Source organism: Stegostoma tigrinum, chromosome 12 (genome assembly GCF_030684315.1).
Source record: "Stegostoma tigrinum isolate sSteTig4 chromosome 12, sSteTig4.hap1, whole genome shotgun sequence".
Classification (NCBI taxonomy): domain Eukaryota; kingdom Metazoa; phylum Chordata; class Chondrichthyes; order Orectolobiformes; family Stegostomatidae; genus Stegostoma; species Stegostoma tigrinum.
This window is the reverse complement of record NC_081365.1, coordinates 40706967-40733557: the sequence shown is the minus strand read 5'-3', so window position 1 is coordinate 40733557 and position 26591 is coordinate 40706967.

Sequence of the window (26591 nt, the reverse complement as noted above, 5' to 3'; positions counted from 1 at the left end):
ATGTAAATCAGAGATTTTGGGTGGTCATAGCTGGCAGACGTAAAGGTCAGGAATGGGTGTTGGGATTTGGGTTTTAAAGGCCTAGTGTGATGGATGCAAAAGAGTGTATACACTTGAAGTGGGAGCACCTCTGATGGGCACAGATCCCTCTTGCTAAGGGGGTTCCCCTAATTTGTCCGACAACAGCCTGCACATGTAGGGTTACCTGTCTTCATAAAGCCTTCTCTGATGCACACATGACAGTACAGAGGTTGAGGTTCTTCTTGGTATTAGTTGGTCATTTGAGGGCCTCAATAAGCCCAATGATTTACAGGCTGTCTGCCATTGCCTGCCCACCAAAATATGGGAGACAGGTTGGGGGGCAGTAGTCAGGCCATTTTTTAAAAATCTCTTACTCTATTTTACCTATTTTCCTTATCTACCAGCAGTGATGTTTTTCTTGTCTTGCCACAATACTTTTTCTCACTGGCGTTTCATTTCCTTGTTTCCACCTGGAAGCTGCATTATTTCATACTGAGGGTGGAGATCACGGCCTCCCTTTGTCTCCCTATGCTGACAGCTCAAGGTGAAGGAGAACAATTTGGTGGATCCAGTATGGACATGCAGTCCAATCTGTCTGTATTCCAGTTGGCTACTCAGATGATTCGTTCACAAGGATAAAGTCCCAAGAGATTCTCCCCATTTTTAAAAATTCAGGCAGATTGTTTCATTTGGATTTTTTTGCTTGTTATCACTTTACTTTCCTGTTTTAATTGCAGCCACTTATTCCATTACTCCCAGCATCATAAAAACAACTTTTTGACCACCTTCCATGATGAGAATAAATTAAAAACTAAGCAAAAATATCAACAATTGAAGATTTTTAAAACATAGCAGCTCTCAGCCAGCACAAAATTATGAGAAAATAAACAGATTGTTAGATGCTTGCGTTTTACTGCATTCCAAAACCAGGCTTTAAACCTCACTTCCTTCCAAGCCCTTCCATTCAAGGCTACAAATGAGCCCCTGTTACCTTATGATATAAGCTCCTGCTCCTTACCAGTCTTAACTGTGAGCATCAGCAAGTTTGCATTAGGTATAATACCCATCCTAAATTTCCCATAGTCTCCATGGATGTACAGACTAAGTGGATTAGCCATGGGAAATGCAGGGTTACAGGAATAAGGCAAAGGAGTGGGTCTGGGTGGGTTGCTGTTTGGAGGGGCAGTGTGGACTGGATTGCCAGAATGGCCTGCTTCTGCACTGTAGGGATTCTATGATTTTATGACTCCATGATTTTATATGAAATGCTTCCTTCAACTGGAAACATTGGAAAAGCTGACCCTTTAAGGTAAGAAGGTGGAGAATTCACTGAGAAATTGCGTGTAGAATTTACTTATCAGTATTGTAAGTGATCAGATATTTTTCCTTTGTTGACAATAAATTAGAATGCTTGAGTCAACAAGGAGTAGCCGAGGTGTGTGTTCAACTGATTGCCCACTTGTTTAAATTGTTTTAGGCCAACAGAATCTGCCAGGAAATTTGGGCTGAGCAGAACCTAGATGTAAATTGTACTAGGGCACGTGATTACTTGTTTAGCAATCACCTGGGCATAGAGGAGGTGCAGCCATGTGGGCAGCACTCACAGCAATGCATTGCAGTTAGACAAGGGTCAGGACACAAAAAAAGGCACAGCTATCAGCAGAGACCTTTCCCAAATCATCCAATTGATTGGGACAGTTCTCACCTGCTCTCACCTAAATTCAAATTATCATTTTCATTAGTTTCTCATCCTGTATTGTGGGTGTTTCCTACCTATCCCTACCTATGCCCCTCGCCCATTTCTCATCTACGTTGTGTCCCTCAGCAACACCATCTGAAAGGAAAATATTTGTTTCCATAAGCACACTGAAACATGCAGTTTTCCCTCATCATGCCTCTCCTGACTCTTCTGCTGCTGTTAAATTGTCAGACTGTTTACCAACACACAGTACTGAATAAGAAGAAATTTCCTCCAGATGAATATTGGGAACACTGAAGTCATTGTTTTCAGCTCCCACTCCAAGCTTCATTTCCTAGCTGCCAATTCTATTCCATTCCCTGACAACTGTCTGAATCAAAATGAGTCAATTTGTAAACTTGATGTTATATTCTCTACTGAAAGCCATCCTTGACCTTTAACTTCAACTGCATTTCCTCTTCTAGGTACCTTTTCCCTGCAGTTCCAACCTGCAGTTGCTCAGCTCTGTCCAGGAGTCCAACTACAATCCCTGGTAAAATCCTTGAAGCATTACAGGCAACAGCTATGATGAATGGTGAGCTATGAACCCCTGATCATCAGATCTTGGGGTGGAACTTCCTCCCCCAGGATCTTAAACCCTGGAAAGGTCTGATGCTAGTCAGTTAAATGCCCAATGGACACTTAATTTCATTGAACCTACCCAATGGACTGCAGTTAATGGTAGGGCCCTGGGGCGTGTTGTCGAATAGAGAGAGCTAGGGGTGCAGGTACATAGTTCCTTGAAAGTGGCATCATAGTTGGACAGGATAGTGCGGAAAGTGTTTGACATGCTTGCCTTAATTGGTTAAAGCATTGAGTATAGGAATTAGGATGTCATGTTGCGACCGTACAGACATTGGCCAGGCCACATTTGGAGTACTGGATATAATTCTTGTTGCCATGCTACAGGAAAGATGTTATTAAACTGAAAAGATGCAAAAAAGATTTACAAGGGTGTTTACTGAGACTGGATGGTTCAAGTTATAAGGAGGGGCTGGATAGACTGGGTCTTTTTTTCCCAAGAGTGTAGGAGGCTGAGGGGTGACATAATTGAGGTTTATAAAATCATGAGGGTCTTAGATAAGGTGAATAGCTGGGGTCTTTTCCCCAGGGCAGGTGAATCCAAAACTAGAGACCTTAGGTTTAAGGTAAGAGGAAAATGATTTATAACGGACCTGAGGGACAACCTTTTCATGCAGAGTGGTGCGTTTATGGATGAGCTGTAAGAGTAAATGGTAGAGGCAGGTACAGCTACAACATTTAAAGATCATTTTGGCATGCACGTGGACAGGAAAGGTTTAGAGGAATATTGGCCTTTTGCAGGGAACTGGGATTAATTCAGTTTAGGAAACCTGGTTGGCATGGATGAGTTGGGCAGAAGAGTCTGTTTCCATGCTGTATGACTGCATGACATGAGTCTCCAACTGGTTCTCCAAATAATGGGTGAGATGTTATCACTGCATTAAGTTTATCCCAAAACGTCTCATGCCTGTTCTGTCTGACCTACATTGGCATCTCATCAAGCAATGTTGTGATTTTAGAATGCTCAGCATTCTCATGCATGCCTCTCCCTATCTCTGAAATCTCTTGCTGACTCCAAACCCTCTGGAATATCTAGTCTGTTTTAATTTTTGGCTTTGTCATTATTCCATATTTTAATTCCTCCACCTGTTGGTGGACATCCCTTTAGCTGCCTAGGCTGTAAGGGGGAACGCCCTCCCCACATCTCTTTTGCCCTTTTAACATACCTTCCTCCTTTAGGACAACTTTAAAACCTTCTGTGACCAACGTTTGGTGACTCTTGGTGTCATATATCTTATTAATCTCTTGTGAAGCGCCTTGAGGTATTTTCTATTCATATAAGCTGATGTCCTTTTCAAACAAAATCAAAGCTCCATAGATCTATTGAAAAAGTGGTGTTGTGGAAGATGAATTGCAGCAGATGGTTGAGGACATCTGTACTCTTCTGAATGAATACCTCAAATCCCAAGGAACAGGTAGATGGTCATGGCTCATTGCAGGGAAGACAAGTGCAATTCTTGATTTCAATGTCACCAGCTACTTTCAATCATCAGTTGGAGACACATCGGATTCCTCAATTGGCTGTCTATACTTGAGAATGCAGGTGACAGATGTACTCCATGCAAGTATATCTTTTACACTGATGACTAATCAGCTCCAGCAGGCTGTCAGTTCTGCCTTATTTGCTGGATTTCTCCAGGTGCAGGGTGTTGCACACAGCATCCAAGTGGCCATTAAGACACTGTTGCAACAAATGGGAGCATTCAGAAAAGTTTTCCACTCCTTCAATGTACAACTCATCTGCAATCACTATAAACATTTCACCCAATGTACACGATGTTCCCTGGAAGCTGGCATGTCTCATTTAATTTTCTGCTATCTTGGGTGCCTCAACAGTTCACAACACAAAGTTATTGCATCCAAGTTAACAAAGCATATCATTTGAACCTATGATGCTGATAAATCTTTAATCAGTTAGAAGGCTTTAACTGATTAATATGAATATGCAAGACACATCAGATCTTCGACATGAATACTACCATCACACGTCGGAAAACCACTCACCACGTGCACGGCAGATATTCATGTGACTCAGCCAATGTTGTCAATCTCACATGCCCCAAGACAATGATGCCCCAAGGCATGGAACATTGGCAAAACCATATAGATGCTACAACAACAGATGAATGGATGTTGCGCAACAATCAGTGGACAGGAATGTTCCCTCCCAGTGGGGGAACACATAAGCAGTCATGACATTTGGCTTCGGATCTTCAATTAAACGTCCTCCGAGGTGGACTTTGAGATAGAACATGGAACAGTACAGCACAGTACAGGTCCTTCAGCCCATGATGTTGTGCTGAATGTTTACCCTAATCCTAAGCACTATCAAACCTCCACCCCTACCTTATACTATCATCCATATGCCTATCTAATAGCTGTTTAAATGCCCCTATTGAGGCCGACTCCACTATCCTCTCTGGCAATGCTTTCCATGCTTCGACCACTCTCTGAGTAAAGAACCTACGTCTGATGTCTCCCCTGTATCTACCTCCACTCACTTGAAAACTATGCCCCCTCGTAACAGTTACCTCCACCCTAGGAAAATGTCTCTGGCTGTCTACTCTATATCTTTGATCACTTTGTACGCCTCTATCAAGTCACCTCTCATCCTTCGACATTCTAAAGAGAAAAGCCCTAGCTGTCTCAACCTTCCCTCCTTTGACCTTCCCTCCATTCCAGGCAACAGCCTGGTAAATCTCCTCTGCACCTTTTCCAACGCTTCCACATCTTTCTTGTAATGAGGCGACCAGAACTGGACACAATACTTCAGATGTGGTTGAACCAGGCTTTTGTTTATCTGGAGCATAACTTCATGTCTCTGGAACTTTCAATGAAAGCTAACACACCATACACCTTCTTAGCAACTGTATCCACCAGGATGGCAGCTCTCAGTGAACTGTGGACATGAACCCCAAGATCCCTCTGCTGCTCCACACTGCCAAGAATCTTTCCGTTAGCCCTGTATTCCGCTTTCAAGTTTGTCCTTCCAAAATGAATCACCTCACACTTTTCAGGGTTAAACTTCATCTGTCACTTCTCAGCTCAGCTCTGCATGCTATCTGTGTCCCTTTGTACCTAGAACAGCCCTCCACACTGTCCACAACGCGACCCAGCTTCGTATTGTCCGTGAACTTTCTAATCTACCCTTCCACTCCTTCATCCAAATCGTTTACAAAAATCACTATTAGAAGAGGTCCTAGAACAGATCCTTGTGGTACACCACTCGTAACTGAGCACCATGTTGAATATTTTCCATCCACTACCACCCTTTGTCTTCTAAGGGTCAGCCAATTCTGAATCCAATCTGCCATATTTCTCCCTATCCCATGCCTCCTTACCTTCTGCATGAGCCTACCATGGGGAATCTTATCAAATGACTTACTTAAACCCATGTATACCACATCCACTGCTCTACCTTCATCCATATGTTTGGCCACCTCTGCAAAGAATTCAATAAGATTTGTGAGGCATGATCCACCCCTCACAAATCCATGCTGACTATTACGAATCAAACTGTGCCTTTCCAAATGATTATAAATCCTATCTCTCAGAGCACATTCCAATAATTTTTCCCACCACATGAGACTAACTGGCCTGTAATTTCCGGATTATCCTGATTCCCTTTTTTGAACAAGGGAATGACGTTTGTCTCTCTCCAATTTTCCGGCACTAAACCCATGGACAGTGAGGACAAAAAGATCATTGCAAAGGCCCTGTGATGTCTTCCCTTGCTTTCCAGAGAGTCCTCAGATAAATCCCATCAGGCCAGGGGTACTTATCTATCTTCAACTTCCTCAAAATTCCTAGCATGTCTTCCTTACTAATACCAACCTCCTCTAGCCTACCAGCCCGTTTCACACTGTTCTCCTCTACAACTAGGTCCCTCTCAGTTGTGAATACTGAAGAAAAGTATTCATTAAGGATCTCTCCTAACTCTTCAGGCTCTGTGGACAAATTCCCTTGACAATCCTTGATCGGCCCTACCGTTTCTCTGGTCATTCTCTTATTCCTCATGTACATGTAAAAAGCCTTGGAGTTTTCCTTGATCCTTCATGCCCCCTTCTGAGAAAGGCTCTCCTAAGACCTTTCTTCAGCTCCTTTCTTGGTAACTTGTATCCCTATCTAGCCTTTTTCGTTCCCTGTTTCTTAAATCTTATATAAACATCCTTCTTCCTCTTAACCAGCGGTTCGATCTCTCTTGAGAACCAAAGCTCCCTCACTTGACAGCATCTTCCCTGCCTGCTAGGGATAAACATATCGAGCACACGTAGTATGCATTCCTTAAACAATCTCCACAATTTAATAGTGCTCTTCCATGACAGCATCTGTTCCCATTTTATGTTACCCAGTACTTGCCTAAAAGAATTATAATTACCTTTCCTCCAATTATAAACCTTTCCCTGCTGTATGTACCTATCCTTTTCCATGACTATTGTAAAAGTAACAGAGTTATGATCGCTAATGCCAAAATGTTCTCCTACCAACAGGTCTAACACTTGGCCCAGTTCATTGCCATACACCAAATCCAAAGTGGCCTCTCCTCATGTCGGTCTGTCTACACACTGTGTCAGGAATCCTTCCTGAACACACTGGACAAAATCCGCTCCATCTAAACTTTACAACTAAAGTGTTTCCAATCAATATTTGGAAAATTGAAGTCACCCATGACTACAACCCTGTGATTTCTGCACCTTTCCAGTATCTGCCTCCCAATCCACTCCTCTACTTCTCTGCAACTATTAGGGGGTCTTTTAAAAAAAAACCCAATAAAGTGAACGCTCCTTTCTTGTTCCAGACCTCAATCCAAACTGACTCTGTAGACATATCATTCTCAAACTGCCTTTCAGTAGCTGCCAAACTAGCCCTGACTAGCAATGCCGCTCCCCTGCCTCTTTTTCCACCCTCCCTATTTCTTTTAAAACATCTAAACCCCAGAAGCTCCAACAACCATTCCTGCCCCTTAGTTACCCAAGTTTCTGTAATGGCCAAAACATCGTAGTTTCAAGTACTGACCCATGCTCTAAGTTCATCCGCCTTATTTCTGATACTTCTAGCATTGAAGTATACACACCTCGAACCATCTCTGTGTCCACAATTATGTTCCATCGACCCCATTTCTTTATAAGCAACCTCACCCTCTGTTGTGTCTGTTGGAAGGCTGAATACATCATCCTCCCAGTTACAAATCCAGTTCCCCACCCCCTGCCAGTTTAGTTTAAACCATCCCGTATAGCTCAAGCAAACCTCCCTGCCAGGATATTTGTGCCCTTCTGGTTGAGATGCATCCCGTCCTTACTGTACAGGTCCCACCTTCCCCAGAATGTGCTCCAATTATCCACATAATGGAAACCTTCCCTCCTTCACCAGCCCCTGTAGTCACGTGTTTAGCTGCACTCTCTCCCTGTTTCTTACTTTGTTATCAAGTGGCACTGGTAGTAATCCAAAGATAACTACTCTGTTTCTCGTGGACTTCAGCTTCCAAACTAAATCCCGGCATTCGCTTTTCACATTCTCTGCCCTCTTTCTACCTATGTCATTGGTACCGATGTGTACCATGACACCCTTCCCCTTAAGGATCTTGAAGGCACGATCCGAGATATCAGACCCTGGCACCCAGGAGGCAACGTACCATAGGCAGCAACGCAGAGTTGCTGAGCAGAGGCTGATAGCCAAGTTCAGTACCCATGCGGAGGGCCTCAACCGGGATCTTGGGCTCATGTTGCACTACAGCTGATTCCACCACACCATACACTCTCACACATGCCTACATATGCACACACTCACTCACACAAACACACTCACACTGTCTCTCTCCCATACACACACACATCCCCACACTCTCATGCACACACACTCATTCTCTCTCTCTCTCCCCCTCCTCACTCTCACTGTCTCTCACATACACACACACATGGTATGGGGTGAATTTCTATTTGCTGATACATGTTATTTTGTTTGAAAAGCACACAATTTATAGACAGTAAGTCAATATGGCATTTTATAAATTTCTACTTTAAAAATAAGACCAGTCTGACTCCAAACTAAAACACAAACAGATTTGAAACAAGATCTCAAACCTAACATGCATTGTCTGATCTAAAATGCCACCTCTTCTTTACAGATAAAACCTTTAGCTCTCTCAGGACCGTGACTTGAAAGGAATTTGGGGATTTACATATACATATTAATCAATTAAAACCTTCTAACTGATTAAAGATTTAACAGCATCTTAGGTTTGTTTAGTACATCCTCATCAATCGTATGAACCTTTGATCTTTTACTTATAAATTTTGTATCTGATACTACCTCTGCCATTTGAAGGCATGGCTTTTGATGAACCACAACAGATACAGAGAAATAGTACAACTGCTGCGGTTCTACCATTGAGAAAATCATTGATCTTCGAAAGATGCAGCTCTATTGATTTGATTGCCCTGGGGGAGTTCTCCATTGCAAACCTTCAAGGGTATTGTGCATATTGATGGTTTGCTGCATTGTGTACAGCACAGCAATGCAGTGAGGACAGAAACTAGACACAAAAATAGGAGATCTGGCCTTTCTCAGAGGAAAAAGAAGAGGATGATTACTTAGTGTCAGCAGCCCAGGCTGAGGTATCTACCAGGAGCCAACAGACTGACCTGCACAGCAAGAACAGTCAGGACACATTCATCCATGTCAAGTTTTCATACCTACTCTGTTTGACACCACAACCTAGTTCCGTCAGGACTCCCTCAAAACAATCAGTTCACCTGGCATAACATTTCCTGCTGCTTACACCAGGCCCAGGGCTACATTTAATCTATGGCATTAGCTTACCTACACTCCTGTGTGATCTGGATCAGATGTATTCACGGATTTGAATTTAACCATACTATCATCATTTAACCATATTATACTTAGGACCTTGTCAGCCAATCCTTCAATCAAGTTAAAAGCAAAACAACTTTGACAAACATTCAAAAAGCAAACCACATGAATCCCTTAGTGACACAAGCGATCCATGAAATTTTTTCCATGAACTTCCATGTGATGTTCTTCTCTCGTTGATGCTAAGCTGGGGCAGCGTTCTCCTTCTCTGCAATGGCAAAGGAGATGCTTATGACTGCTGGCAGGAGGGGTCAGCAAAAGACTTCCCAACCTGTATCTGTGCAAAGACAGCCTAGGTCTTAAGGACAGAAAATAGCATATCTGTCTCAGAAACTGTAGGGAGGAACCCCAATGCTAGTTGGCCTGCCTGTCCCAGACCCTTCAGAGCAAAGTTGTGTTTATGAGCTATGCAAGAGCAAGTAGCAAAATGCAATTTCTCCATACACCTGTGGAGTCATCTTTACAGCACACCTTACAAAGCTGCTAAACAGGACAGTCAAATTATGATGGCCACTTCACTGTTCCATTCATTGGTCTGGTTTATGTGAGTCTGTACGAAGATGGCCACTCTTTCAGTGTTGGTCTGAGAGATAGTGGCACTCATGGCATAACATAATGCTCCATCTTTTACTCAAGGTCATGCAGAACCTCAGGAATCTCTGCAACTTGTCTGTAATGAAACAAGTGGGGTTTTCCCAACAATCGGCAATGGATTCATGGTCATCATTAAATTCTTAATTCCAGATATTCATTGAATTCAAATTCCACCATCTGCCCTGGCAGGATTTGAACTCAGATCTCCAGAAAATTATCTGAGTCTCTGGATTAATAGTTCAGCAATAATACCACTAGGCCATTGTCTCCCCCTACATATGAAGCAAACAAAAAACAGAGAATGCTAGAGAAATTCAACTGGTCTAGCAGTATCTGTGAAGCGAAAACAGAGTTAAAGTTTTAAGAACTGTGATTTCTCTTCAGAACTCGAAGCAGCTAGGAAATTAATGCTGATGAGAGGGGTGGGAGGAAAAGAAGTGAGCAGACAGGTGGAGAGGGAGCCCAGAGAAACTTATTTATTCACAAGGGAAGGAGCACAGCCTTTACTGATATATGTGATAATGGGAACTGCAGATGCTGAGAATCCAAGATAATGAAATGTGAGGCTGGATGAACACAGCAGGCCCAGCAGCATCTCAGGAGCACAAAAGCTGACGTTTCGGGCCTAGAGAAGGGTCTAGGCCCGAAACGTCAGCTTTTGCGCTCCTGAGATGCTGCTGGGCCTGCTGTGTTCATCCAGCCTCACATTTCATTATCTTCTTTCCTGATATATACCCACATATTTCTGGTATCATTTTTTCCTAAGTTTTTTTTTATATCCTCTCCAGCATTTCATATATCTTTATAACACGCTGATCAGAACTGCACACACTGCTCTTAATTAATGTAACCAACATTTCATACATGTTTAGCATACCATAACTACTTTTCAATTCTGTCCCTCTACAAATAAAGCACAGTGTTTCATTTCAAGATAATGGGAACTGCAGATGCTGGAGAATCCAAGATAACAAAGTGTGAAGCTGGATGAACACAGCAGGCCAAGCAGCGTCTCAGGAGCACCTGAGATGCTGCTTGGCCTGCTGTGTTCATCCAGCTTCACATTTTCTTATCACAGTGTTTCATTTTTTTTTATGGCTTTGCTAATCTGTACATAACATATGATGATTGTTATGTTATGACTCCACAACTTATGATGATGATTTGTACTTTAAGATCCTTTTGTTCCTTTACCCCAAGTAAACTTGGTATAGGTCCAAGCTCCCGTGTATTTGCTACTCTTGTCCATTTAGGTAGAAGAGGCTGTGACAGTTTGGAAGATGCTGTTGGCAGAACCTTAATGAGTTACTGGAAAGCAACTTGTAGATGGTAAACCCTGCTGTCATCACATGTCTCTGGTGAAGGGAGTGAATGTTGAAGATGGATTGGGTGTCATTCAGGCGTACTGCAATGTTTTGTAAGGTATTGAACATCTTGACTGTGGTTGCAGTTTCAGCATCCAGGCAAGTGGACAGTACTCCATCATACTCCTGAGTTGTGTCTGATAGATGGTGGACAGGTGTTGGGAAGACTGAAGATGAGTTGTTTGCTACAGACTTTCTACATTGCTCTGCTGTAGTAGTCAAGGAACTCACGCACTTCTTTGTCACTCAAGTTATAATCATCCACTCAGCCTTCTAATCCTCTGTAACATTTTTGTTTAAATCACGTCTCAGATATACTATATGTTCATTTTGAAAATTGCCAGTGTACATCTAACCCTGTGGCTACCTGGAAGGCTTCCATGGTATGAAGGATCAGGAGAGAAGTGACCTTTACTGTTATTGGAATGGAAAGGTCTTCACAATTGGATGTCACAGTTTAGTCACACCTGAGGCTGCTCTTGGACCAACTTTGTCATAAATAAATACTTACTTTAATTATTGTAAACTCGCTGTAGGGTGGGTATTGTGGGTCATTTGTCTTCTGGCCTTTAAAACTCTTATCCTTGTTTTCAAATCACTCCAGGTTTTGTCTCTTGCTATCTCTGCCCCTTGCCTGGTGGCTGTCCCTTCGGTTGCCTAAGTTGCAAGCTCTGGAATTTCCTCAACCTTTCTACCTTTTCCGTCTCCTTTGAGACACTTCTCAAAACTTCTCAAAGCTTTTTGTCATCTGACCTAATATCACCTTATGTGACTCGGTGTCAATTTCTGTTGCTATAAAGCATTTTGGGGTATTTTATTACATTAAAGGTGCTATATAAATATGAATATAAGTAGTTATTATTGCTGTTACTGTTTTTTGTTCCGCTGGGCTGCACTGGGAACTAACTACAATAATCCATGATCTCAGGCAGTGTGTAGTGCATTTCCTCATTGCTATGGCTGATGTTCTAGAAGATGGCCTGGAATAAATTCAGGTTTTTAAATATGTCTGCAGTTGTACAAAGCTATATGGGTTTGTCATTAATAACTCTTAATGGGACTGTAACAATTTTTCCCCCAACTTTTGGACAAACCTTTTTTTGAGATTTTGGAAGAATCTGACCAAATAAAAATAGAAATTGGTCTTTTAGTTCTCTCTAATCTTACTCCACCTTTCTTAATTTAATCAGTACATTAGGAGATTATGAAACAGCAAAAAGCTGACTTACTTATCTCATTTAGTGAGCAAGTGCAAAACATGTACTTATGGCATTATTACAAAGAACGTAAATTCAACTCTAATGCTAGGCCATAAATTACTTTTAACATAAAGTTCTGATTTATTAGCCAAATTTGAAGGGACTGAGAAGGAAAGTAGACCTCTTTTCTAAAGCATATGGTAAATTAGAAAGGTGACAACGTTTTTATATCCAGGACCTTTTGGAATAAACTTTTATGAAAATATTTCCTTAGATCTGTGAAAAGTAGGGGAGAGCGAAAAGGTTTGAGTGAGACTATAAAACATCATTTTCATATTAAATTTGCACAAAGTAATCTCAACAGGTTACTGAGATCTAAACAGTTTTTGGAGATAGATTTTAAAGGATTCTAACCAATATATTAAATATTTTTGGATGATCCTGTCTGATATAAACATTAAGGAAACATTGAGTCAAATATAATGATCACAAAGAGTGGACCCGGTTAGAAACCACTTTAACAATGGAACTGCGTTTATACTTTACAGATAAAAATAACCAATGAGTGCTAACACTCCTATCTGGAAGATCTGTTTGTGGTAGGATCTCGAGTGGTCTGTGCACATAGAGTACACGTCTTGTTCACACTCTGTAGACAGTGGGATGCATTGGATTAATAAAATATTTAACATTTCAGACAAGTAAAGTTGGTTTATGATTGATAGCCAAGTCATATTGCATGTATTTAACATAGGTTCCATTCTAGAACCATAGAATAGTGATAGTATAGAAAATAGTCGTTTAGCCTGTCATGTGTTTGTTGGCCCTCTGATGGAGCAACTTAACCTTATGTTACTTCTTTATCATTTCCTCATAGCCCTGCAAGCTTTTCCTTATGAAGTAATGATTTTAATCCCTTTGAAAATCTCAGCTGACCATGCCTCCCACACGGAGCCAGTTCATTCCAGGTCCTAAACACTCAATGTGTGAAACAGGTTTTCCTCAAATTATACTTGCAATGACAAGGTATATACACTATGGGCTAAGTGCTGGAAAATGGAATTAGAATAGTTGTGCAGTTGTTTTCGAACAGTGCAGACTCAATGTGTCAAAGGGTTTTACTGTGCTGTAGACATCTATGACTCTAAGACTCATTGTTTCTTTGTCCAGTTACCTTAAACTTGTTACCTCTGGTCTTTAGACTTTCCACCAATGGGAACAGTTTCTCTTTATTTATTCTGTCTACACCCCTCAAGAATTTGGATACCTCAATCAAATCTCCTCTTAACCTTCTATTTTCTAAGTATAACAGTTACCACTTCCTCATTCCTGGAACCATTTTGTGGATCTTTTCTGTGCCATCTCGAATGTCTTCTCAGCCTTCCTAAGGTTTGATACTGGTGACTTGACTTAATATTCCAGTTAACACCAAATTAGTGTTTAACATGATTTTCTGCCTTTGTATTTTGTGCCCAATTGATAAAGTCCTGATTGATGAATGCTCTGTTAATCGTTCTCTCAAACTGCTTGTTTCTTCCAATGTTTTATGCACCTATATACCCAGGTCCCTCTGCTGATACATCCCATTTAGAATTATAGCCCCAATTAGGACACAAAATCCCAGTTAAAGATTTCTTGTCACCACATCAAAAGGGGTACTTTTTTTTCTATTTATTTGTGGGAAGTGGGTGTTGTTGGCTGGTCAGCATTTCTTGCCCATCTCTAGTTGTTCTTGAAAAGGTGGTGGTGAGCTGCCTTCTTGAACCGCTGCAGCCTTCCTGCTGTGGGTTGACCCACAATGCTATTAGACAGGGAATTCCAGGATTTTGACCCAGTGACAGTGAAGGAATGGCAAAATATTTCCAACTAAGAATGGTGAGTGATTTGAAGGGGAACTTGGAGCTGGTGGTGTTCCCTTATGTCTGATGCCCTTTTCTTTCCAGAAGGAAATGTTTGTGGGTTTGGAAGGTGCTGTCTGAGGATCTTTGGTGAATTTCTACAGTGCATCTTGTAGACAGTACACACAGCTGCAACTTTTCTCTTCTAAGAGGTAGTTTGTTTTATATTAATTCAGAGGATGTGGGCATCACTGGCTGGACCAGTACTTATTGTTCATCCCTAATTGCCCAGAGGGCAGTTGAGAGTCAAACACATTGCTGTTGGTCTGGAGTCACATATAGTCAGACAAGGTAAGGATGGCAGATTTCCTTCCCTAATGGACATTAGTGAACGAGACAGCATTTATTTCCCTCAAGATAATTGGCAATGGTTTCATGATCATCATTAGATTCTTACTTCTAGATTGTTATTGAATTCAAATTCCAAAACCTGGATTCAAACGCAGGACCAAAACATTTCTTTAGTCTCTGGATTAATAGTCCAGTGATAATACCACTAAGCCATTGCCTACTCTGATTAGCCATATGAATCCACAAAGTTCAGACTGGCTGTCAGCAAATATAACGAGTGCACTATGGATCCTATGCTCTCAGGATACCGAAGGCCACCTTCAATGGAGGCATCTGATGCCTTACATGACTAGCATGCATAGTGTCTGGCCTGACCCCACTCTCAACCTGTGAAAATGAGAAATGCAATGCCTGGTAGCTGGATTTCAACATCACTGGCACCACAGAAAGGCAGTCTGTTACAGAGAAAACTTGCACCTCCATCTCATTTGTCGCCCAGTGAGGTTTGGATTTGTTTACAGTACCTTTCCCTTCATAGGAATGTGCCATTAATGCACTTAAACTATTCCTTCTTTAAAGAAATCCATTGATCAAAGAAGTTTCAATCTGCTGGTTTTTGGTTCCAGTTGACCTCGGTCAGATCATTCTCATTTCCTCTGAAGTTGCCTTTCTCCCAGTTAATTATTCTTATACTGGATTGCTTCTTGGCCTTTTCCATAACTAAGCTAAATCTTAGTCTGAAAGTATCTCTGCCTGTTACATGATCCCTACTGGTACTGATCCATTGTGCTGACCTGATTGCAAAGAATCATATGCAGCAGTTCCTCCCTTCCTATTGGACTGGTAACATATATGTAGAAAATTCTCTGGAACACATTCTCAAGAAGGTTTTTGAGAAGATTTGTAGCTTGGGTTGTTGATGCGGTTGTTGACTTGCTCGCCAAGCTGGTAAGTTTCTTTGCAAACGTTTCATCACTGTATTAGGTATCATCATCAGTGCGCCTCTGGTGAAACATTGGTGTTCTGCCTTGCTTGATATTTATGTGCCTTGGTTTGCTGGGGTAGGTGGCATCACTTCCGGATTTGTTTCTTAGTGGTAGATAAATGGGGTCCAGTTCCGCATGTTTGTTAATGGAGTTCCAGTTTGAGTGCCAGGTCTCCAGAAACTCTCATGCACGTCTTTGCTTGGCTTGTTCTTGGATGGCTGCGTTGTCCCAGTCGTAGCCATCCTAGGACAAGCCAAGCAAAAGCACACATGAGAATTCCATTAACAGACATGTTGAACTGGACCCCATAGTCCAACCACTAAGAAACACATTCGGAAGTGATGTCACCCACCTCAGCAAATGGAGACACATAAAAAGCAAATGGGGCAGAATACCAATGCTTCACTGGAGGCACACTGATTATGTTACCTAGTATGGTGATGAAATGTTTGCGAACAAACTTACCTGCTCAGTGAGCAAGTCAACAATCATGTTCTCAAGAAATTTTTCTTCTTTGCCTCTCTTTGAAAAAATGTTTTGTAATCCATTTTTTCCTTAGCATCTCATAATTTATTATTTGATGCACAATAATGGGGTTGACTGATTCGTGAATCTCTTGCAAGTTGTAAGAACTATTTTCTTATAATCACATGTTTCCATCTATCATTGACATAAGGCTGCTTCATTTAGATTAGTGATTTAAATAGCTTTTAAGAATATATGCTTATATTTTCACGTCTTATGCCTTTGTCATTCATTTACTGAAAAATGTCCTTTAAAGTTCAACAAAAGATCAATATATAAAAGATAAAGTCTGGAACAGGAAAAATATCATGTAGAAATGAAAGGTATTAATGGTTGGGGTGTAATCCTTCCTCAGAACATAATCTTACCTCAAAATAAAAATAACAGAGGTCCAATGGATGAGTTATTGCAAAGTTATTACCAACATTTTGTTCTATATTTTTTCTTCAAAATATATGACTCATTAGAAAATGCATTTACTGACAATGTATTTTTGTGCAAGGAGATTAAAAGACACCAATTAGTCATGCAGTAATGATCCTAGAATACTTTCTATTTCTTGCTTCTTTAATTTCCTCCTTATTCATTTTCTCACATTCAACTACCCCAGCTTGTATTAATGTATTTTTTTAGAATTTGCTGCAAATGTCCTGCTCCCTAAAGTGTCCACCTTCCACTCTTGAACCCTGTCTAACTCTCATCATTGTCAATCTTTTTTTTCTCTCTAAGGTTTTAGAACATACCATTGCGACCCAACACCTTTCCCAAATTCTATTTTTCCTAGTATGAAACATTTCAGTCTGGCTTCTGCCTTACCTATAATCCACCATTTGGATCACTTATCAATAATATTCTGAATGATTGTGCCAACAATAAATTATTCATCTTTGTTCTCCTCAATCTGAACCCAAGCGACAGTGGCTGAGTCTTCAATCAACTCTACCAAACATGGAGCACTGGAACTCCTACTGCATGACAACGTGTCCAATTTTAACAGCAATGGGCAGCCATGGGAATGGGTGGGGTTTAAAAGCACAGAAATTAACAGTTCATCTTGCCCAATTTACCAATCTCTATACTTTCATCTCCTGAAAGGAGGTAAAGAACAAAAGAGTGGAAGTAATGGAATGTATTGAATAGATTGGGATGGACAACATCTGTTAGGTGACAAAGAAGGTAAAGTATGATATTACATGAGGTTGTATGTCAGTGGTAGATGAACAGATAAGGATGGCGACAAGTGTACAGGCAGAGGGATGGAATCTACAAGGTAAGTTGGAGTAAGAAATGATGTGTTGGTGTAGGTTAAAAAGACAAAATGCACAGGATGTGGATGAATGCACTTACATTATGGAAGCTGTACATTATGGAATTGGATCCTTCAGTCCAACTTGCCCATGCTGGTCAGATATCCTAAATTAATCTAGTCCCATTTGCCAGCATTTGACCCATGTCCCTCTGAACCCTTCCTATTCATATACTCATCAGTTGCCTTTCAAATGTGGTAATTGTACCAGCCTAAACTGTTTCCTCTGGCAGCTCATTCCATTTACATACACCGTCTGCATGAAAAAAGTTGTCCTTTAGGTCCCTTTTAAATCTTTCTCCTGTCACCTTAAACTTATGCCCTCTAGTTTTGGACTCTGCTACCCTGGGAAAAAAAACATTGGCTATTCACCCTATCTGTACCTTAAATGATTTTATAAACCTCTAAAAGGCCATCCTTCATCCTCCAATGCTCCAGGGAAAACAACCTCAGTCTATTCAGCCTCTCCCTATAGTTCAAACCCTCAAACCCTGGCAAAATTCTTGTAAATCTTTTCTGAACACTTTCAAGTTTCACCACATCCTTCCGATAGCAGGGAGACCAGAATTGCACACATTATTCCAAAAGTGGATAAACCAATGTCCTGTACAGCTGCAACATTACCTCCTAACTCCTATACTCAATGCACTGAACAATAAAGGCAAGCAAACCAAATGCCTTCTTCACTATACTGTCTACCTGTGACTGCACTTTCAGGAAACTATAAACCTGTGCTCCAAGGTCTCTGTGTTCAGCAACGCTCCTCAGCATCTTACCATTAAGTGTTTAAGTCCAGTGCTGATTTGCCTTTCCAAAATACGACACCTCACAGTTGTTTAAATTAAACTGCATCTGCCACTCCACAGCCTACTAGTCCATCTGATCAAGGTCCCATTGCAGTTTGACATAACCTTCTTAGCTGTTCACCATACCTCCAACTTTGGTGTCTTCTTCAAACTTGCTAACTATCCCTCCCATGTTCATTTCCAATTCATTTATCTTAATGACAAAAAGCAATGGAGCCAACATTGATCCTTGTGGCTCACCACTGTCACAGGCCTCCAGTCTGAAAAGCAACTCTCCACCACCACCCTGTATCTCCTACTGATATACAATTATTGTACTTTCCTGCCCTGGTTAAGTCATTAAATGGAATCTAGGATTAAATCCAAGAGCATGGTGCCACACTTCAGCTGACTTCTTAGACAACCTCTAGCCACACCTTCTTTGATTCACCAGCAGTTGTCTTCCTTCTTTCAGCACTGAAGGCTTTCTCCCCACTGGGCCTTACAGCATTTCATTCTGGAGGCATCGCTAGAGTGAAATTTGGCCTTTAAGTGTCTGGATTCCATTACTTTATCTGTGTTCTGACTCAAAATTCCATCTAAATGCTATTTAGAATGTCCCTTTAAATACTGGAATTGAAATTGACTCCTGTGGGGCATCACCTCCTCGTGTTCATTGGTTAAATTGTCATAATATGGTAATGTAGTGATTTGGCAGAAAGGCCATAAAATATGCAGTACATTTACTTGTGGTTTTTCCAATGGCTACTGGATCACACCATTCCCAGATTGTCAGCAAATTAAAATCCAATTTTATAGACCTGTTCATCTATAAAAGTGTCTTTAAAGTAAATCTCAGTCTTCCTCAAGTATGGTGGTCACTGCCAAAATTTAAAACAAATGTGAACATATTTCTGACAGGGAGAGGTGGTGAATAAGTATATAAAGGATGCATTGATTTGGCCATTATAAATGCCAGCGGCAAGTCAGTGATTAACAAGACCCGGCAGAAGATCTGGGAGAAGTTGTGTTATTTCAGGAATAATTCAGGTGTAAGGCACAAATATTATTAAAAAATAATAGCACATGGTAAATTTGAACATGAAGCAAAACAATAATTAATAAAATTATTCATAAATTATTATTATTTTGGTAAATGTCTTTAAGAATGAACTAGTAATGTAGTTGAAATTGAAATTGTGGAATATTCAAATATTTTAAACCTCACATGACAGAACAAAAAAATTCATCATGTGGCAATTATGCTTTCCTAAACATATTTGTGCACAGAAAACCAGAAATTTTTTGTCTCCTCGTATATCTGATTGTTTCTGCCCTACATACAGATTATTTCAGATGTTAGTGATTTTCTGGCGCAGTGACAGTCTGCTATATAATCTGGCATTGAAGATATCGGAAGACCAGTGACATTAAGTTACAAAAACTAAGACATAGCAGCAGAAGTAGGCCATTCAGCCTGTTGTGTCTGCTCTGCCATTCAATGAGATCATGACTTTACACATCACTTTCCAGTTTTTCCATGTAAACCTTGATTCCCATATTGATTAAATTTTGTCTATCTCAGCCTTGAAAAACTTAATAACATAGCCATGACAGTATTGTGTGGTAGAGAATTCCACAAATTCACCACCCTCTGCAAGTCACAGAGGCATATAACTTGGAATTAAGTTAGTCCCACCTGCCTGCACTTGGCCCATATCCCTCTCAACTTCCTCCATCTTAAATCTATGGCTCCCGTATTCTGAAATTATATCCTCTGGTCCTTGATTGTACCATGAAGGAGAAACAACTTCTTCGCATCTAATCTGTCAAGGCTCCTAAGAACCTTGTTTCAATAAGGCTGCTTGTCATTGTTTTATGTGAAACATAGCTCAGTAGGCAAATTGATGGTGAATGTACCAGTTGCTATTATAAATGATTTGATCACAAAGTTTGTATTTCAAGAGCAATGAATGCTGGCAGCTCCCCTAAGGACGGGTACCAGAATATTTTTGGTGGATATTCAATCTGTCTGATAAGCCTGACGCTACCATTAAACTACTTATAACAGGCTGGCCTGATGGTAAACATTAATCACACTTAAAAGAGTGGCAAATGTTAAATTCCACTGCCACACCAGTGTTGATAAATTCATGTAGCAAACTGCATCGACATGCTCAAATCTAAGAACAAATATCTGTTGACAATATGGAGTTAGCAGGAAAACTTGGAAAGGCTGACACTATGAGGCAGAGCAACAGTCAACATGAAGGAGTCAATTCTAAATATCCTCTACCCTATTTCAGCAGGGTGATTGGCTATTTGTGGCTAATCTGTTTGGAGGGAAATAATTCTGGCCATATCCTTGACTCTACTACTTTTTGCAATACAGAAGAGGTTTAGCAAATGCACAAAGCTGCCAAAGTAGTTTATCTGTTTGCATGATACTTCCTTACAGCCTCCTCTTGTATGTGGCCTTGCTATCTTCATTACTTTATTATTCTATGACTCCACTATAAGAAAATGGGCTCACAAATTTGGATGTAATTACATTTAAAATAATTTAATGCTACCCTTACATCACACATTCTTCATTCTTCCAATTCTGACCTTTTATATATTCCCTACTCTCTCTCTGTCTCGAGCTAACTGCTGGTGGAATGACCTTTAACCACACAGTTTTCTTCTCTGATGCCCTCTGCCTAAACTCTTCGGTCTGTGTATTTCCCGTATCAACTGTAAATGCTTTCTTAAACTAACCTTTTCATCAAGTCTTCAAAAGAGTCTTTTAATCTCAAATTCCTGTCCGCTGTCCCCCAGCTTAATGTCCATTTCTTTTACGTACTGGCTGGTTTTCCTTTTTTCCTTCATGAAGCTTCTTGGGGCATTTTTATAATATCCAAAGTAGTATTAAATGCAAATTGTGGTAATATGGCTTGAATATTTCCTGAAAATTAGCTCAAACGCTGTAAGTGATGTTTGCTCACTGAATAAATCTTCTAAAAAAAAACTTCGCTAAATGTACTCCAGCCTCCAAAGTTAACAATGGCAAGTCAACAGGAAGAAATTAATAAGATGAACAATGAACTGTGTCAACTGCTTTTAGTGTGAGAAAGGAAAATTAATCAGTTGGAGAGGAAAGGGCCACAGATTATTTCTGATTTGCACACAAAATCTTCCGTTACTGCATTGTCAGGGACTCCAGGGTGAGCCAGCCATTCTCAACACCTGAGATTTATTTGCTCAAGTAAAGATAATATAGCAATAGAGGCACAAAGAAAGCAAAGCTGCTCACTTTCAGACAGGCAGAAAAGAGAGTCATTCATTTATGCATCCACAGTGTCACATCTGCGATTTTTCTGAAACATGGGTCTTTAGGCGTACCTTTGCCTGACTAACTCAGAGATGCAGCTGCTGTAACTTTGCATGCCTAAACTCTATTTTTGGCAGAGATTTGTGCGGAAAAATTAGGTTAGAGTTTCTCTTTTGGTAAAACAAAATGTCTGTATGACATCAGCAAATTTGCTGTTTAACATCAGTCATTTTATTGATTTGCTGTAAAATATACAGGATCAGGAAGCAGCCTGAATATGTGTAAAATATTCTTTTAAAGGAAGCAACAAAATGAAACAAACCATTGGCATTTACATGAAGTCAGGTTTGCTTTAACAAAAACAGAAATTATTGGAGAAACTCACTAGATCTGGCAGCATCTGTGGAGAGAAAGCAGAATTAATGTTTCGAATCTGGTGACCCTTCTTCAGAATTAGACACAGTCTAGACATTTAAACAAAAGAAGAAATTGATGGAGAAACTGAGCAGATCTGGCAGCATCTGTGAAGAGGTTAACATTTCGAGTCTATTGAGCCATCTCAGAACCGATCACTGGACTGTTAACTCTGCTTTCTCTCCACAGATGCTGCCAGACCTGCTGAGTTTCTCCAGCAATTTCTGATTTTGGTTTAGATTTCTAGCACCCACAGGTTTTATATTATGAATTTAGAATGAATTTGGGGAAATCACTATCTCTGATTAATATAGTGAAAAAAGTTTAGTAATGAAGAAATGCATAGAATTTCAGCGAGTGACACTTACGTCCCTGAGAGATGGACATGGGACAGATAACCAGGGAAGTGAGTGATGTCTGAATGAGCCAAGAACCTTGTCTTTCAATGGGAAAGAGTGTGCAAGCAGGGAAGGACATCATGTCAATATTCAGCGTGTGATGTTATAGTAGGAATACTGCTTTTTTTTCTGAAGGAGGGTCCAGCCCTGAAATGCCAGCTTTCCGGCTCCTCTGATGCTGTCTGGCCTGCTGTGTTCATCCAGCTCTACACCTTGTTATCTCAGACTCTGGCATCGGCAGCTCCTACTATCTCTGCTTTTAAGTAAGTTGTTACAGGTATTTGAGTTCACCATAACTGTTTGCTGTTGATAGTGCCATAATGAAATTCCATTAATGAAATTAGTCAACATTAGCCATTTCGAGATGTGGAACAAGCACACATATGGATGCATTGAAATAATGAACCAAATTATATATTTCATAGTGGTATTAGCAGGGTGGTTAAGCAGCATTGAGTTTTAAATTCTGTCCTGTATCTTCTTCCCTCAGTATTTTTATTCATTAGGTGTTTTTCTTATTCTACTTCCCTCACTCTTCCAAACCCTGTGTAGAAAAGCAGTAAGGATGGAACTATCTTAACATTCATAACTGTGGCAAAATGACAATGAAACTAATGTCAGTTGTAGAGAAAATCCCATCTGGTTCACTAATGTCCTTCAGGGAAGGACACTTTTGTCCTTATACGGGCTGGAGTATACGTGACTCCAGACTCACTGCAATATGGTTACTCTTAGTGGGCCTCTGGGGTGTTAATGCTGGCAATGAATGTTGGACTAGGCAACATCACCCTTATCCTGTGAACAAATAATAAAAATAACCCTGCAGTTAAAGGATAGATATATTAATTTTAGTAATTTTAGTCAGTTCTCTGGCACTGAGCCTGACACTGTGGCAAAGAAGGGAAGGGGGCAGAATAGAAAAGTACTCGTGGTAGGGGACTCGATAGTTAGGGGAATCGTCAGGAGATTTTGTGGTCAGGATCGGGATTCCCGGAAGGTATGTTGCCTCCCTGGTGCCAGGGTCCGGGACGTCTCCGATCGGGTGTATAAGGTTCTAAAAGGGGAGGGCGAACAGCCAGAAATCGTGTTACATATTGGCACTAATGATATAGCCAGAAATAGGATTGAGGATATAAAAAGTGATTTCAGGGAGTTAGGATGGAAGCTGCAAAGCAGGACGAACAGAGTAGTGTTCTCTAGTTTACTACCGGTGCCACGAGATAGCGAGGCGAGGAACAGGGAGCGGGCGCAGCTGAACACGTGGCTATGCTGCTGGTGTAGGAGAAAGGGCTTCAGATATGTAGATAATTGGGATGCCTTCTGGGGAAGGTGGGACCTGTACAAGAAGGACGGGTTACATCTGAACTGGAAGGGGACCAATGTCCTGGGTGGAAGGTTTGCTCGAGTAGTTCGAGAGGATTTAAACTAGTATGGCAGGGGGGTGGGAACCTGAGCTGTATACCGGAGGTGAGAGTTGATGCAGGTGAGGCAATAGCAAGAGGTAGACCAGCTAGTGGGAAGGAACCAAGGGATCGGTTAAAGTGTGTTTGCTTTAACACAAGGAGTATCAGGAATAAAAGTGATGAACTTAGAGCATGGATCAGTACCTGGTGCTATGATGTTGTGGCCATAACAGAGACATGGGTTTCTCAGGGGCAGGAATGGTTGCTGGATGTTCCAGGGTTTAGAGCATTTAAAAAGAATAGGGAGGGGGGAAAAAGAGGAGGGGGTGTAGCACTACTAATCAGAGAGGGTATCACAGCTACAGAAGCTTCCATTGTCGAGGAAGATCTGCCTACCGAGTCAGTGTGGGTGGAAATTAGGAACAGCAACCTCATTAGGGGTTTACTACAGGCCCCCCAATAGCAGCAGGGAGATTGAAGAAAGCATAGGTCGGCAGATTTTGGAAAAGTGTGGACGTAGTAGGGTTGTTGTAATGGGTGACTTTAACTTTCCCAATATTGATTGGAACCTCCTTCGAGCAGAAGATTTGAATGGAGCTGTTTTTGTAAGGTGTGTTCAGGAGGGTTTCCTAACTCAGTATGTTGACAGGCCGACGAGGGGAGAGGCCATTCTAGACTTGGTGCTCGGAAACGAGCCGGGGCAGGAATCATATCTTGTGGTGGGAGAACATTTTGGTGATAGTGACCATAAGTGCCTCACATTCTACATAGCTATGGAGAAGGAGAGGATTAGGCAAAATGGAAGGATATTTAATTGAAGAGGAAACTATGATGCGATTAGACATGAGTTAGGAAGTATGGACTGGGAGCAATTGTTCCATGGTAAAGGCACTATAGACATGTGGAGACTGTTTAAGGAACAGTTGTTGCGAGTGATGAATAAATATGACCCTCTGAGACAGGCAAGAAGGGGTAAGATAAAGGAACCTTGGATGACGAGAGCGGTGGAGCTTCTCGTCAAAAGGAAGAAGGTAGCTTACATAAGGTGGAGGAAGCTAGGGTCAAGCTCAGCTCTAGAGGATTACCGGCAGGCGAGGAAAGAGCTCAAAAATGGTCTGAGGAGAGCCAGGAGGGGGCACGAGAAAGGCTTGGCAGAACGGATTAGGGAGAACACAAAGGTATTTTACACTTACGTGAGGAATAAGAGAATGGTCAAAGAAAGAGTAGGGCCGATCAGGGATAGCATAGGGAACTTGTGTGTGGAGTCTGAGGAGGTAGAGGAAGCCCTAAATGAGTTTTTTGCTTCTGTCTTTACGAAAGAAACGAACTTTGTAGTGAATGAAACCTTTGAAGAGCAGGTGTGCATGCTAGAATGGATTGAGAAGCTGATGTGCTGAAAATTTTGTCAAACATTAAGATTGACAAGTCGCCAGGCCCGGACCAGATTTTTCCTCGGCTGCTTTGGGAAACGAGAAATGCAATTGCTTCGCCACTTGCGAAGATCTTTGCATCCTTGCTCTCCACTGGAGTTGTACCTGAGGACTGGAGAGAGGCAAATGTAATTCCTCTCTTCAAGAAAGGAAATAGGGAAATCCCCGGCAATTACAGACCAGTAAGTCTCACGTCTGTTGTCTGCAAGGTGTTAGAAAGGATTCTGAGGGATAGGATTTATGACCATCTGGAAGAGCATGGCTTGATTAAATGCAGTCAACACGGCTTTGTGAGGGGCGGGTCATGCCTCACAAACCTTATCGAGTTCTTTGAGGATGTGACCAGAAAAGTTGATGAGGGTCGAGCTGTGGATGTGGTGTATCTGGACTTCAGCAAGGCATTTGATAAGGTTCCCCATGGTAGGCTCATTCAGAAGGTCAGGAGGAATGGGATACAGGGGAACTTAGCTGTCTGGATACAGAATTGGCTGGCCAACAGAAGACAGTGAGTGGTAGTAGAAGGAAAATATTCTGCCTGGAAGTCAGTGGTGAGTGGTGTTCCACAGGGCTTTGTCCTTGGGCAAAGTTCGTTTGTAATTTTTATTAATGACTTGGACGAGGGGATTGAAGGATGGGTCAGCAAATTTGCAGACGACACGAAGGTTGGAGGTGTCGTTGACAGTATAGAGGGCTGTTGTAGGCTGCAGCGGGACATTGACAGGATGCAGAGATGGGCTGAGAGGTGGCAGATGGAGTTCAACCTGGATAAATGTGAGGTGATGCATTTTGGAAGGTCGAATTTGAAAGCTGAGTACAGGATTAAGGATAGGATTCTTGGCAGTGTGGAGGAACAGAGGGATCTTGGTGTGCAGATACGTAGATCCCTTAAAATGGCCACTCAAGTGGACAGGGTTGTTAAGAAAGCATATGGTGTTTTGGCTTTCATTAACAGGGGGATTGAGTTTAAGAGTCGTGAGATCTTGTTGCAGCTCTATAAAACTTTGGTTAGACCGCACTTGGAATACTGCGTCCAGTTCTGGTCGCCGTATTATAGGAAAGATGTGGATGCTTTGGAGAGGGTTCAGAGGAGGTTTACCAGGATGCTGCCTGGACTGGAGGGCTTATCTTATGAAGAGAGGTTGACAGAGCTTGGACTCTTTTTATGGGCGAAAAGGAGGAGGAGAGGGGACCTAACTGAGGTATACAAGATAATGAGAGGCATAGATAGAGTTGATAGCCAGAGACTACTTCCCAGGGCAGAAAAGGCTAACACGAGGGGTCATAGTTTTAAGCTGGTTGGAGGAAAGTATAGAGGGGATGTCAGAGGCGGGTTCTTTACACAGAGAGTTGTGAGAGCATGGAATGGGTTGCCAGCAGCAGTTGTGGAAGCAGGGTCATTGGGGACATTTAAGAGACTGCTGGACATGCATATGGTCACAGAAATTTGAGGATGCATACATGAGGATCAATGGTC